Source organism: Callithrix jacchus, chromosome 13, assembly GCF_049354715.1.
Source record: "Callithrix jacchus isolate 240 chromosome 13, calJac240_pri, whole genome shotgun sequence".
Lineage (NCBI taxonomy): Eukaryota > Metazoa > Chordata > Mammalia > Primates > Cebidae > Callithrix > Callithrix jacchus.
The window spans coordinates 49,551,741-49,564,309 of NC_133514.1; the positions used below are offsets into that span (position 1 = coordinate 49,551,741).

A 12,569-nucleotide genomic window follows, 5' to 3' on the forward strand; every position below is an offset into this window, starting at 1 on the left:
TTCTTCTGGTGTCACAAAGCCTTAGGCTTGTTTGTGTTTGACTTTTTGCTGTTTTTGCACTTTCAGAGCACTGTTTGTGGTTTGGAGGTCAAACCTTTCTTTAAGGTTGTGGTTAACATTTAGTTTGCCACAAAGTTTGCAAATGGGCATGAAAAACACAGCACCTTTATATATATATATCATTGCACTTTAGGTTCTGGGGTACATGTGCAGAACATGCAGGATTGTGGCATAGGTACATACATGGCAATGCGGTTTGCTGCCTCCACCCCCCCATCACCTATATCTGACATTTCTCCCCATGTTATCCCTCCCCAACCTCCCTACCCACCCCTGTCCCTCCGCTATGCCCTCTCAAAAGACCCCAGTGTGTGATGCTTCCCTCCCTGTGTCCATGTGTTCTCATTGTTCAACACTCACCTATGAGTGAGAACATGTGGTGTTTGATTTTCTGTTCTTTTGTCAGTTTGCTGAGAATGATGGTTCCTAGATTCATCCATGTCCCTACAAAGGACACAAACTCATTGTTTTTATGGCTGTATAGTATTCCATGGTGTAGATGTGCCACATTTTCCCTGTCCAGTCTATCATTGATGGGCATTTGGGTTGGCTCCAAGTCTTTGCTATTGTAAACAGTGCCTCAATGAGCATACATGTGCATGTTTCTTTATAATATGGTGATTTATAATCCTTTGGATATTTACCCAGTAATGAGATTGCTGGGTCAAATGGAATTTCTATTTCTGGGTCCTTGAGGAATCACCACACTGTCTTCCACAATGGTTGAACTAGTTTACACTCCCACCAACGTAAAGTGTTCCTATTTCTCCACATCCTCTCCGGCATCAACACACAGCAGCTTTTTACTGTGAAGGCGGCTGAGTGGTTTCAGCAGCTTTTATTTTATTTTTTATTTTTAATTTAAAAAATTTTTATTTTCATAGATTATTGGGAAACAGATGGGGTTTGGTTACATGAGTAAGTTTTTTAGTGGTGATTTGTGAGATTTTGGTACACGTATCACCCAAGCAGTATACACGGTATCCAGTTTGCAGTATTTTATCCCTCATCCCCTTCCCACCCTTTCCCCTTTAGCCCCCAAATTCCACTGTGTCACTCTTATGCCTTTGCATCTTCATAGCTTAGCTCCTACTTATGAGTGAGAACATATGATGTTTGGTTTTCCATTCCTGAGTTACTTCACTTAGAATAATAATAGTCTCCAGTCTCATCCAGGTTGCTGCAAATGCCAGTAATTCATTACTTTTTATGGATGAGCAGTATTCCATTGTATACATATACCACAGTTTTATATTGTTTTGTTTCATGAGACAGAGTCTCGCTCTGACACCGGGCTAGAGTGCAGTGGTGCAATCTTGACTCACTGCAACCTCTGCCTCCCAGTTCAAGTGATTCTTCTGCCTTAGCCTCCCAAGTAGCTGTGACTACAAGTGTGTATTTTTTAGTAGAGATGGGGTTTCACCATATTGGTCAGGATGGTCTCGATTTCTTGACCTTGTGATATGCCTGCCTTGGCCTCCCAAAGTGCTGGGAAATATACCACAGTTTCTTTATTCGCTCATTGATTGATGAAATTTGGGTTGGTTCCACAATTTTGCAATTACAAATTGTACTGCTATAAACATGCGTGTGCAAGTATCTTTTTCGTATAATGACTTCTTTTCCTCTGGGTAGATACTCAATAGTGGGATTGCTGGATCAAATGGTAGTTCTACTTTTAGTTCTTTGAGGAATCTCCACACTGTCTTTTCCATAGTGACTGGACTAGTTTCTATTCCCACCAGCAGTGTACAAGTGTTCCCTGTTCACCACATCCAGGCCAACATCTATTATTTTTTTATTATGGCCACTCTTGTAGGATTGTGGTATCACATCGTGGTATTGCATTGTGATTGTGATTTGCATTTTCCTGATAATTAGTGATGTTGAGCATTTTATCATATGTTTTTTGGCCATTTGTGTATCTTCTTTTGAGAATTGTCTATTCATGTCCTTAGCCCACTTTTTGATGGAATTATTCATTTTTTTCTTGCTAATTTGTTTGAGTTCATTGTAGATTCTAGATATTAGTCCTTTGTCAGATGTATAGATTGTGAAGATTTTCTCCCACTCAGTGTGTTGTCTGTTTACTCTGCTGACTGTTCCTTTTGCTGTGCAGAAGCTATTTAATTTAATTAAGTCCCAGCTATCTATTTTTGTTGTTATTGCATTTGCTTTTGGGTTCTTGGTCATGAAACCTTTGCCTAAGCCAATGTATAGAAGGGTTTTTCTGATGTCATCCTTCAGAATTTTTAGTTTCAAGTCTTAGATTTAAATCCTTGATCCATCTTGAGCTGATTTTTAGCAGCTTTTATTAAAGCCACTAAAGTTATAAAATAATGATTCTTTAATGTGACATTTTACAAAATCACAGTTCATTGTACCTTTTGCTCCCATAGCAGCATATATGTATGTGTGAATTTCCAAGCTAAGGTTCTCTTCAATTTATTTATTTAAAAAAATAAATTTTACAAGGATTATACCAAGCTGAAGGTTATGAACTAATTCTCAAAAGAATTGGGTTGGAAATACCACTGGCTAGATTCAGACTTTCAGTTTAACAAATGGATCTGCTTGAGTTCAGTACAATCAAACTTTTCTGTGTGTCTACATGAAGCCAAATAACTTACATGACTGGTAGACCCTATTTTGTTCTAAGGGCAACTCTGAGTTGAGACTATGATAAATATCTGTAGACCATAAACATAAGCCTGTGAGATAAAGTTGCCTTAAAGAAAAAAAGGTTACAATTTCCAAGCAGACGGAGAATGCAACTTTTTTGATTACATATCTGGCATTCCATGAAAATCTATAGTTAAGTATTCCATTATAAGGAAAAGAAATGATAACATTTCTAAAAGTGTTAGACTAGGAGGAGAGAGAAAGAAACACAAAAGCTTTCGGTACCAGAAATGGGCCGGACACAGTGGCTCATGCCTGTAATCCCAACACTTTGGGAGGCTGAGGCAGGTGGATCACTTAAGGTCAGGAGTTCAAGACCAGCCTGGCCAACATGGTGAAACCCCATCTCTACTAAAAACACACAAAATAGCCTGGTGTGGTGGTGCATGCCTGTATTCCCAGTTACTTGGGAGGCTAAGGCAAGAGAATCACTTGACGTTGGGATGTGGAGGTTGCAGTGAGCTGAGGTGGCGCCACTGCACTCCAGCCTGGGAGACAGAGCAAGACTCTCTTATAAAAAACAAAACAAACAAACAAAAACAAAAAAATAAGAAAGAACAAACAAACAAAACCAGAAACGGCATCACCTCACAACACTGTCACAATCTCTGCCTGAGAGTGGGCAACTTCAGGAGAATGGAAGAAACATGATAGTGTCATTGCTAACAGTTCTGAGTTAATTCTAGTGTAGCTAACAAAGTGAAAATATTAAGGAGAAAGGTAGTGTTTATGAGACACCTTGAAATACAGCCTTAGCACAACTTAAAATAGACTTTAAAAGAAAAGGCAAATATTAAATACTTTTGAGTCTGTGGAGTAATCCATATAATTTTCTTTTGAGTTTTATTCTCAACACATTGAGAAATTAAGGCTTTTGATCTGCCCTCCTTAGCCTCCCAAAATAATGGGATTACAGGCATGAGCCACTGTGCTCGGCCAGCTTGTTAATTTCATAAACATTTAATTTTTTTAACTTTTGACTCTTTTATAATAACACTTAGCTTAAAAGACAACATATTGTACATCTGTACAAAAATATTTGTTTTCTTTATATCTTTATTCTATTTTAAGAAATGTTTATTTTTTACTTTTTAAGCTTTTATATTAAAAACTAAGACACAACACACACAGTAGCCTAGGCCTATACAGAGTCAGGATCAAGATGTCACTAAGCAACAGGAATTTTTCTGCTTAAGTGGTTATTAGGTAAAAGAAATAAAATAATAAAAAATAAGATTTAAAAATTATAAAATGAAAAGGAGTTTTTCAGCTCCATTGTAATTCTATGGTACCACCATCGTATATGTGGTCTGTTCTTGACAAAAATGTCAACATGTGGCAAATGATATTCAAATAAAGTTTACTAAAAAACTTATGTTAATATAAGTGTGTATAATCATATATCATTTATTAGAGGGCAGCATTCTTAAGTGGTTGCTTGAGCTGGTGCTTTTTTTTTGAGACCGAGTCTAGCTCTGTTGCCCAGGTTGGAGTGCAGTGGTGCAATCTCGGCTCACTACAACCTCCACCTCCCGGATTTAAGCAGTTCTGCCTCAGCCTCCCGAGTAGCTGGAACTTCAGGCCACACCACCATGCCTGGCTAATTTTTAAATTTTTCTGTTGAGGAAGGATCTCACCATTTTGTCCAGGCTTCTTTAACTTGTTAAAAAGAAGATATGCCCCAGTTACAAAATATATTTACAAAAATCAATAGCTTTCCTATATCATTATTATTCAGCTAGAAAATGCAAATGGGGGCCAGGTACAGTGGCTCATGCCTGTTATTCCAGCACTTTGGGAGGCTGAGGCAGGCAGATCACTTGAGGTCAGGAGTTCAAGACCAGCCTGAAACATGGTAAAACCCTGTCTCTACAAAAAAATTTAAAAATTAGCCAGGCATGGTGGCTTGAGCCTGTAATCCCAGCTACTTAGGAGGCTGAAGCAGGAGAATCAATTGAACCCGGGAGGTGAAAGTTGCAGTGAGCCAAGATAGTGCCACTGCATTCCAGCTTGGGTGACACAACAAGACTCCATCTCAAAAAAAAAAAGAAAGAAAGAAAGAAAAAAAAAAGGCAAAGGGGAATCATCCCACTCAACACAGCAACAAGAACATGAATTATATAGGAATTATATAAGTGTGCGTGTGTGCGTGTGTGTGTGTGTGTATTTTTCCAAGTCAGGTCTTTATTGAAATTGGCAGAGGCCTCTCAATGTTTTATGAAATCTAACATTTTAACCTAAGAATATTTAACGAAACAAATAAATTCAATTTTTTTTCTTTCTTTCTTTTTAAACACTAATTAAATACTTTATTGAATAAATACAATACCAAAGGGTGGGCACCAGTAATTACACCTGTAATCCCAGCATTTTGGGTGGGCAGACTCCTTGAGACCAGGAGTTCAAGACCAGCATGGGGAACATGGCGAAACCCTGTATCTACAAACAATTAGATTTGTATCTGCAAAAATTAGCCATGTATGGTGGCCAGTGCCTGTAGTCCCAGCAACTGGGGAGGCTGAGGTAGAAGAATCCCTTGAGCCAGAGAGGTAGAGGCTACAATGAGCCAAGATCCTGCCACTGCACTCCATCCTTGGTGGCAGAGCGGGACACTGTTTCAAAATAAAAACGCAAGACAAAACAAAATGCATTCAAATGCTTTCTAAAAACGCAATTTTAAAGGCCTTTCTATTCAGGCTAATGACAAACACAATAAAGGCAGATATGTTCGTTTAATATAGTTAGCTGATTTTATACAGCACTTGCATCTTTTAGTCCACAAGTATATTATTAAGTGATAGAGAGCATTGAATATAACCATTTCTACAAAACCGTGAAATAAATTTCTAAGAAAGAAAGATTTTCCAGACCCCATCTTTTATACCCACCCCAACAGTCTAACTCTACAGAGGATAAAGTCAATGACTTTTCTCATAAGAGCTCATAACTAATGTCACTTTGCTATCAAAATCTGTATTTCTGGTCCTATATGAGCATTAAGACAAGATTCAAATATTCCCAAAGAAAGAGGCACAGAGAACATTGTGATCGCCTATTCAGCAACATTGAGCACTGCGTCCAAAACTATCTCATCCCAGGAATTAAATAAGGTCAGCCACATTCATGGGCATTTTCTCCACTATAGTATTATAGAAAGTCTCAAGTCACCAAGAATCCTCCTGTCTTCTTTAGTAACAAAGTTCATAGCCACACCTTTCCTCCTAGATCAACCTACCTCTGCCAATTCTGTGAATGTCATTTTTACAATTGGTAAGTGGATCATGGTTGATAAGCAAAGACACTTGTTGCACATCAATCCCACAAGCCAAAAAGTCAGTAGTGATCAGAACACGGTTTGGCCCTGATTAGAATTCTCTCATGACAACGTCTCTCTCCTTCTCGTCCATGTCACTATCCAGAGTAGAAACTGTGAGGTCCATGGCATGCATTTTCTCAATCAGCCAGTTCACAGTGTGCTTTGTTTGAGAAAAATAACAGCCTGTGTAATGGTTAGTGTCTCGTACAAGTCACAAAGTATATCCAAGTTCCATCATTCTCTCTCAATATAAAATGGATTCCTTCAAGGTTCAATTCTTCCTTTTTCACCAGAACTTAAATTGGCTCTCTCATGAATTTTTTGGTCACTTCCAACATTATCAGTTGGCACCGTAGCAGAAAGCAACACAACTTGAATACTTGTATCTAATTTTTGGAAAATCTCATAGATTTGATCCTTAAAGCCTTGGTTCAACATTTCATCTGCTTCATCCAAAACAAAGGTTTTGATACATTTTGGAGAAGACATCTTCTGTTTAACAAAGCAAACACTCTCCCTGGTGTACCAACAACAGTATGTGGTGCTTCAGCCTGCAGGTTTTGCATTTCATTTCGAACATCTGTTCACCAATGCAAACTAGACGATGCAGGCTCCCATATAGTCTCCAGGTGCCAGAATTACTTTTCAGATCTTTAATACAGAAAATAGTAGCTCTCTGTCGAGTAGCTGAAGGCTTCTCAAAAACCATAAGCATAGATGCCCCAAAGAAGAGACTATTTTAAGTTCATGTCATGAAAGTTATCAACAATTTTATCCCGGTTGCTCTAGATGACACCATCGGGTTCCATTCCTTCTGGGCCGCCGTATTCCGTTATAATCCGAGGAGCCACTAGACACGATCTGGAAAACCACTCAGCACCCAACCGAAAAGACCAATTTTCTTTCTTTTATTATTTTTTTAAGGCCAATTTTCTTTAAAAAACATTCTGGATGACACAAGCACTTCTGAGCAGACACAGTTCCTATCCAACACCGTAAGGCAAATCTGTGGCCACCACGGGCCAAGAGCACAGCGGCCCGTGGCAGTGGAAGCAGGCCCGGTCCCGGCGCTCCTTTGGGGCCTGCCCTGTCGCCTCCCCACCGACCCGTGGAAGGAGGAAGCAGAGGAAGCAGAGCTGCCCGATAGTTGCTGTTGCTACTTGGTCTGAGCAGCCACCGGGCCGCGCGGGTCCGCGGGGCGCTGGGCTCAGCTGCCGGTGTGGCTGCTGCTGGGCTGGGAGGGAACGGGAGCTGGGCGCAGGGACCGGTGTCCCCGCGTGCAGGACGGCACTCCTCAGGGGTGGGAGGAGACGTGGCCTGCAGACCCAACACACACGAGGCACCTTCCACATCAGCACTGCTGTTACGGAGCTCACAACAGAGACATGGGACACTCTCTGTCCCCAGCTCCGCGGGCCCATGTCGCGGGGATTCTGCAGAGTGCAGCGCCAGCTCCCGGAGCTCCAGGGTGCGCCCTGCGGCCGCCGCTCTGCCTGCACTTCTCTCTGCTCTCCCTGAAGGCGCGCCGCCCAGCGTGGACAAACCCGGGGCCTCTTGACTGGCTCCGCCGGCTTCGGTGAGCGGTGCAGGGCCGTCCCACGTGAAGCATGCTGCGTAGACTCGGCCGAATGATAAGGGGACGCCCGGGTAGGCTGCCCGGCGTCCTCTGCCACGTTGCCGACGTCGGGATCCTAGGAGCTGGGCTTCTCGCGGTGCCCCTGGGAACTTGCAGCTCCAGGAGCGCCGACGAGCCCGGGAGGAAAAGGTGTTGGAACGCGCGATGGCCTTACGCTCCCGGAGCTCCTTGACAGCGGTCAGACGCGGGGTCCGACCAGGCCTGCCATTTCCCCTAAGGGCTGGCCGTGGCTGCGCTCAAGCAGCCGGGCTGTTCTTGGGGGATGAGGAACAGGGAGCGCCTGCGGTGCAGGTCGGAGTGCGGAGGCTCCCGCTTAGCCAGTCCGATGGCCCCGATCCCCAGGCACCAGAAGCCGGCCTTGAAGTCGTAGGCTGCTACTGACGACCTCAAACGCCCTTGAGAAGGGGTTGCAGAGAACACGTTCGGGTCAGTCTGCAGGTCTGTGGGCTGTCCCGCCCGCCCAGGTCCGCCGGCTTCGCGTCGCCCTGCTCAGAGGGCAGCCCGGGGTCGGCTTCGCGTCTTGGGAATTTCTTGAGTTGGCAGTGCAGATAACTGAGACCCTCCTGAACCTTCCCAGGACCATGGCGGGGAGGTTTCCCTCAGGGGGCCTGGATTCTGGAAGTCCTAAGCGCGGCCGCCTCTCGGGCCTCCAAGGAAACCTACAGCGGGCAGCTGGAGCAGCGGTGACTCGAGGCTGTGGCACCGCTGAGAGCAGGGAACTCCTGCTGGGTGTCCTCGGCCTCCTCCAGGTCCGCGGCCTGACGCTCACCACCTCCTTGGTGCGGGGGTCGATGCCCTCGCGCCATTCCCGGAACCAGCTCATGCCGGTGCGGTGGAGCGTGGTGAAGATCTCGTCCGGCTCCACTTGCTGCTGGCAAGCCCCTGGGGGCGAGCCACGCCGCGCCGGCAGCCCGGAGGCGGCTAGACCGGGCGGGACCTCGGGGCCGGCCGTCTAGCCCTAGTCCACTAGTGGGGCCCACCCGGCCTCCTTCAACCTGCAGCCTCCGTTTGCCCGGCCTCCCAGCTCGCGGAGCAGAAAGCCCCTATGTAGGAATAATATTAATCGACGCAACTATCTATAGGGTTGTTGTGTGGATTGAAATATGTTAATACACTTAAAGTACTTAAAACAATTTCTGACATAGTAAGAGTTCAGTTTGTATTCGCTGTTATTAAGAAAAATTATGCAGAATTTATATGAGAGTTCTATAAGCACTGCACTATGCACAGATGATTTGAACAAATGAAAAAGAAGATTCAATACTGTAAAGGCAATTTTCCCCGAATTAATCTCTATGTTTAAAAGACTTTTGACCAACAAGATTTTGGTGGACTTTTTATTCTAAAGTACGTCTAGATCAATAAACTTGTATACATTAGCTAGAATTAAAAAATAGTATTGGCCTATAATCCCAGCATTTTGGGAGGCGGAGGCCGGCGGATTACCTGAGGTCAGGAGTTGGAGACCAGCCTGGCTAACATGGTGAAACCTCCTCTCTACTAAAAACACAGGAATTAGCCCAGTGTAATGGGGCAAGCCTGTAATCCCAGCTACTCAGGAGGCTGAGGCAGGAAAATCACTTGAACCCAGGAGGCAGAGGCTGCAACTAGCTGAGATCATGCCATTGCACTCCATCCTGGGCAACAGGAGAGAAACCCTGTCTCTAAACAAATAAATAGTATTTCAGGGATAATTTGATTAATCAGTTATTACAATGTATTATAAATAATTAAAATGCTGCATTACTTGGTGGGTTGAACAATTAAACATAATAGAAGGTCCAGTAACAAATATAAGTACAATACATGTAAAGATTCAGTATTTAAAAGGGATCAGTACAAATCAGTGTAGAAGGAATAATTTTCAATTAATGGGTTAGGCTAGTGACTTTTTAACAAACAAGTTATATCTATCTTATAAATCTATACAAAAACAAATTATAGATGGATTTAAAAATTAACATGGTTTAAAATCACAAAAGTACTAGAAAAAATTTTTCATTTGTTCAAAAAATGTATCTTGAGGTGGTACTCTGTTCCAGACACCATTCTAAGCATGGGGAAACAGCACTGAAAAAGACTTACAGGATCTGTGCTCTTTTAAAGCCTCTATACTTTTTTTTTTTTTTTTTTTTTTGAGACGGAGTCTTGCTCTGTCTCCCAGGCTGGAGTGCAGTGGTGCAACCTTGGCTCACTGCAACCTCCACCTCCAGGGTTCAACCAATTCTCCTGCCTCAGCCTCCCAAGTAGCTGGGACTACAAACGTGTGCCACCACGCCCAGCTAATTTTTGTATTTTTGGTAGAGACAGGGTTTCACTATATTGGTCAGAATGGTCTTGAAATTCTGACCTCAGGTGATCCACCCACCTCAGCCTCCCAAAGTGCTGGGATTACAGGCATGAGCCATCACGCCTGGCCAAAGCCTCTATTCTTTCCAGAGAAGAGAGGCAATGAAGTAGAAGTGTGATGTGATGTGTATTACTAGGAAGCTACTGTAGATCGGGTTGTCAGGGAACATTTCTCTTTGCTCAGAACTGAATGATGACATGTAGGGAAATGCATTTGCCAAATTCCATCAGGAAAAAACCCACTTATGCCAGCTTAAGTAGCAAAAGTTAAATAGAGGCAACGTAGTATGTGTGTTGGAAGAGCCATAAGGTCAAACAGGGTTAGACCTTAGGCATCCCAAAATGAACAGGAAGGAAATCACTCTTACCTGCAAGAGTGACAAAGAAAGTATTATTATTTTAATTTTTTTTTATAAAGATGGGGTTTCACCATTATGGCCAGGCTGGTCTTGAACCCCTGACCTCAGGTGATCCACCCATCTTGGCCTCCCAAAGTGCTGGGATTACAGGCGTGAGCCACTGCACCCTGCCCAAAGGAAGTATTATTACCAGAGCCCATGGCATGGGCTGCTTAATAAGAACTGGAACCACAGAGAACATGAAATCACTGCTGAAGATTTTTTTTTTTTAGGTGCAGGAACCACTGCAATGGGGTCTTAGAGTAGGGGAGAGAGAGTGGACTCAACTCCCATTGAAAATATTTCCTAAAGCAGAGAGTTGAGGGAAATGCTATGACTTCTCTCTCCCCTCCTCCTTTTAGTCTCTTCCAAAGGCCTCTCACTGGCTGAACCTAGCCAAAACCTAGCAGGCCAAGGAACCTCGGGAAATGTATTTGCAGATGTCAGTGCCATGCAATACAGAGAGGATCCAGGAAATCATGAAGAACAAATCTGAGAGCCAAAAATTGTGATGATCTGGGATAACTTTCCTAGCAAATAACAGCAAGACAAAGGTCAGTAGGTTGGGGAGCAAAACGAAAAAGCTTGGTGTGTGATAGGGAAGTAAAAAAAAAAAGTGCAGGTGGAGGTTTGGTGAGTGAAAAGTAGGGTGGTGTGAAATATGATTAGAGAAGTAGGTAGGGGACAGATGATGCAGAAGAACACTGTGGGCTGTGATAATGAACTTGGGTTTTAGTCCAGGTACAAAGAGAAACCACTGCTGGTTTTGAAAAGGGGTATCCAACTTTTCAGTTAAATGAACATTCTGGCTTCTCTGTAGAGAATCAATCATAGAAAGGTCAAGAATACAAACATGGAGATCAGTTAGCAGGCTGTACCAGTCCTTTCTCACTTGGCTGTAAAGAAATACATGAGACTTGGTAATTTATAAAGAAAAGAGGTTTAATTGGTTCACAGTTCTGTAGGCTGCTCAGGAAGCAGGGTGACTTCTGCTTCTAGGGAGGCCTCAGGAAGCTTCCAATCACGGTGGAAGGCAAAGGGGGAGCAAGACATCTCACATGGCAGGAGAAGGAGCAAGAGAGAGTGAGGGGGAACATTGCCACACACTTTCAAACAACCAGGTCTCATGAGAACTCACTCAGTATCACAGGACAATACCAAGCAGGGATAGTGTAAAATCATTCGTGAGGGACATGACCCAATTGCCTCCTACCAAGTCCCACCTCTGATGTTGAGGATTACAATTCAGCATGATATTTGGTGGGGACACAGATCCAAACCATATAATTCCACTGCTGGCTTCCCAAATTTCATGTCCTTCTTACATTCCAAAATACAAACAAGGTTTGGCAATAATCCCCAAAGTCTAAAGTCTCATCTGAGTCAAAGCTAGGTCCTTCCACCTAAGAACCTGTAAAATCAAAACAAGTTATTTACTTCCAAGATACAATGGGGGGTATAGGCATTGGGTAAACATTCCCATTCCAAAAAGGAAAATCAACCAAAAAAAAGAGGATACAGGCCCCATGCATGTCTGAAACCAGCAGGGCAGTCATTGAATGTTAAAGCTCCAAAATAATCTACTTTTTACTCCATGTTCCACATTTAGGGCCCACTGATGCAAGGGATAGGCTCCCAAGGCTTTGGGCAGTCCACCCCTGTGGCTCTGCAGGGTTCAGCCCTTGTGGCTGCTCTCATGCACTGGCAGTTGAGTGCCTGCAGCTTTTCTGGGCACAGGGTGCAAGCTGTCAGTGGATCTACCATTCTGGGGTCTGGAGGACAGTGGCCTTCTTCTCACAGCTCCACTAGGCAGTGCCCCAGTGGGGACTCTGTGTGGGGGCTCTAACTCTACAGTTCCCCTCTGCACTGCCTTAATAGAGGTTCCCCATGAAGGCTCCGCCTCTACAGCAGTCTTCTGTTTGGACCCCTAAGCTTTTCCTTACATCCTCTGAAATCTAGGTAGGGGCTCTCAAACCTCAACCCTTATACTCTGTGCATCTTTAGGATTAACACCACACAGAACCCACCAATGCTTACAACTTGCACTCTCTGAAGCAGTGGCCCAAGTTGGACCTGAGCCCCTTTGAGCCATAGCTGGAGCTGGAGTGTCTGGGATGCGGGGAACAGC

General features: G+C 43.7%; 1 pseudogene across 1 annotated transcript; it reads right to left on the reverse strand.

Annotated features, from left to right (window-relative positions):
- Positions 1-5,457: 5,457 nt before the first annotated feature.
- On the reverse strand, positions 5,458-8,092 carry LOC144578862 (eukaryotic initiation factor 4A-II pseudogene; annotated as a pseudogene). Its single transcript, XR_013525305.1, has one exon. The product of XR_013525305.1 is annotated as a eukaryotic initiation factor 4A-II pseudogene (transcript).
- Between the last annotated feature and the right edge of the window lie 4,477 nt (positions 8,093-12,569).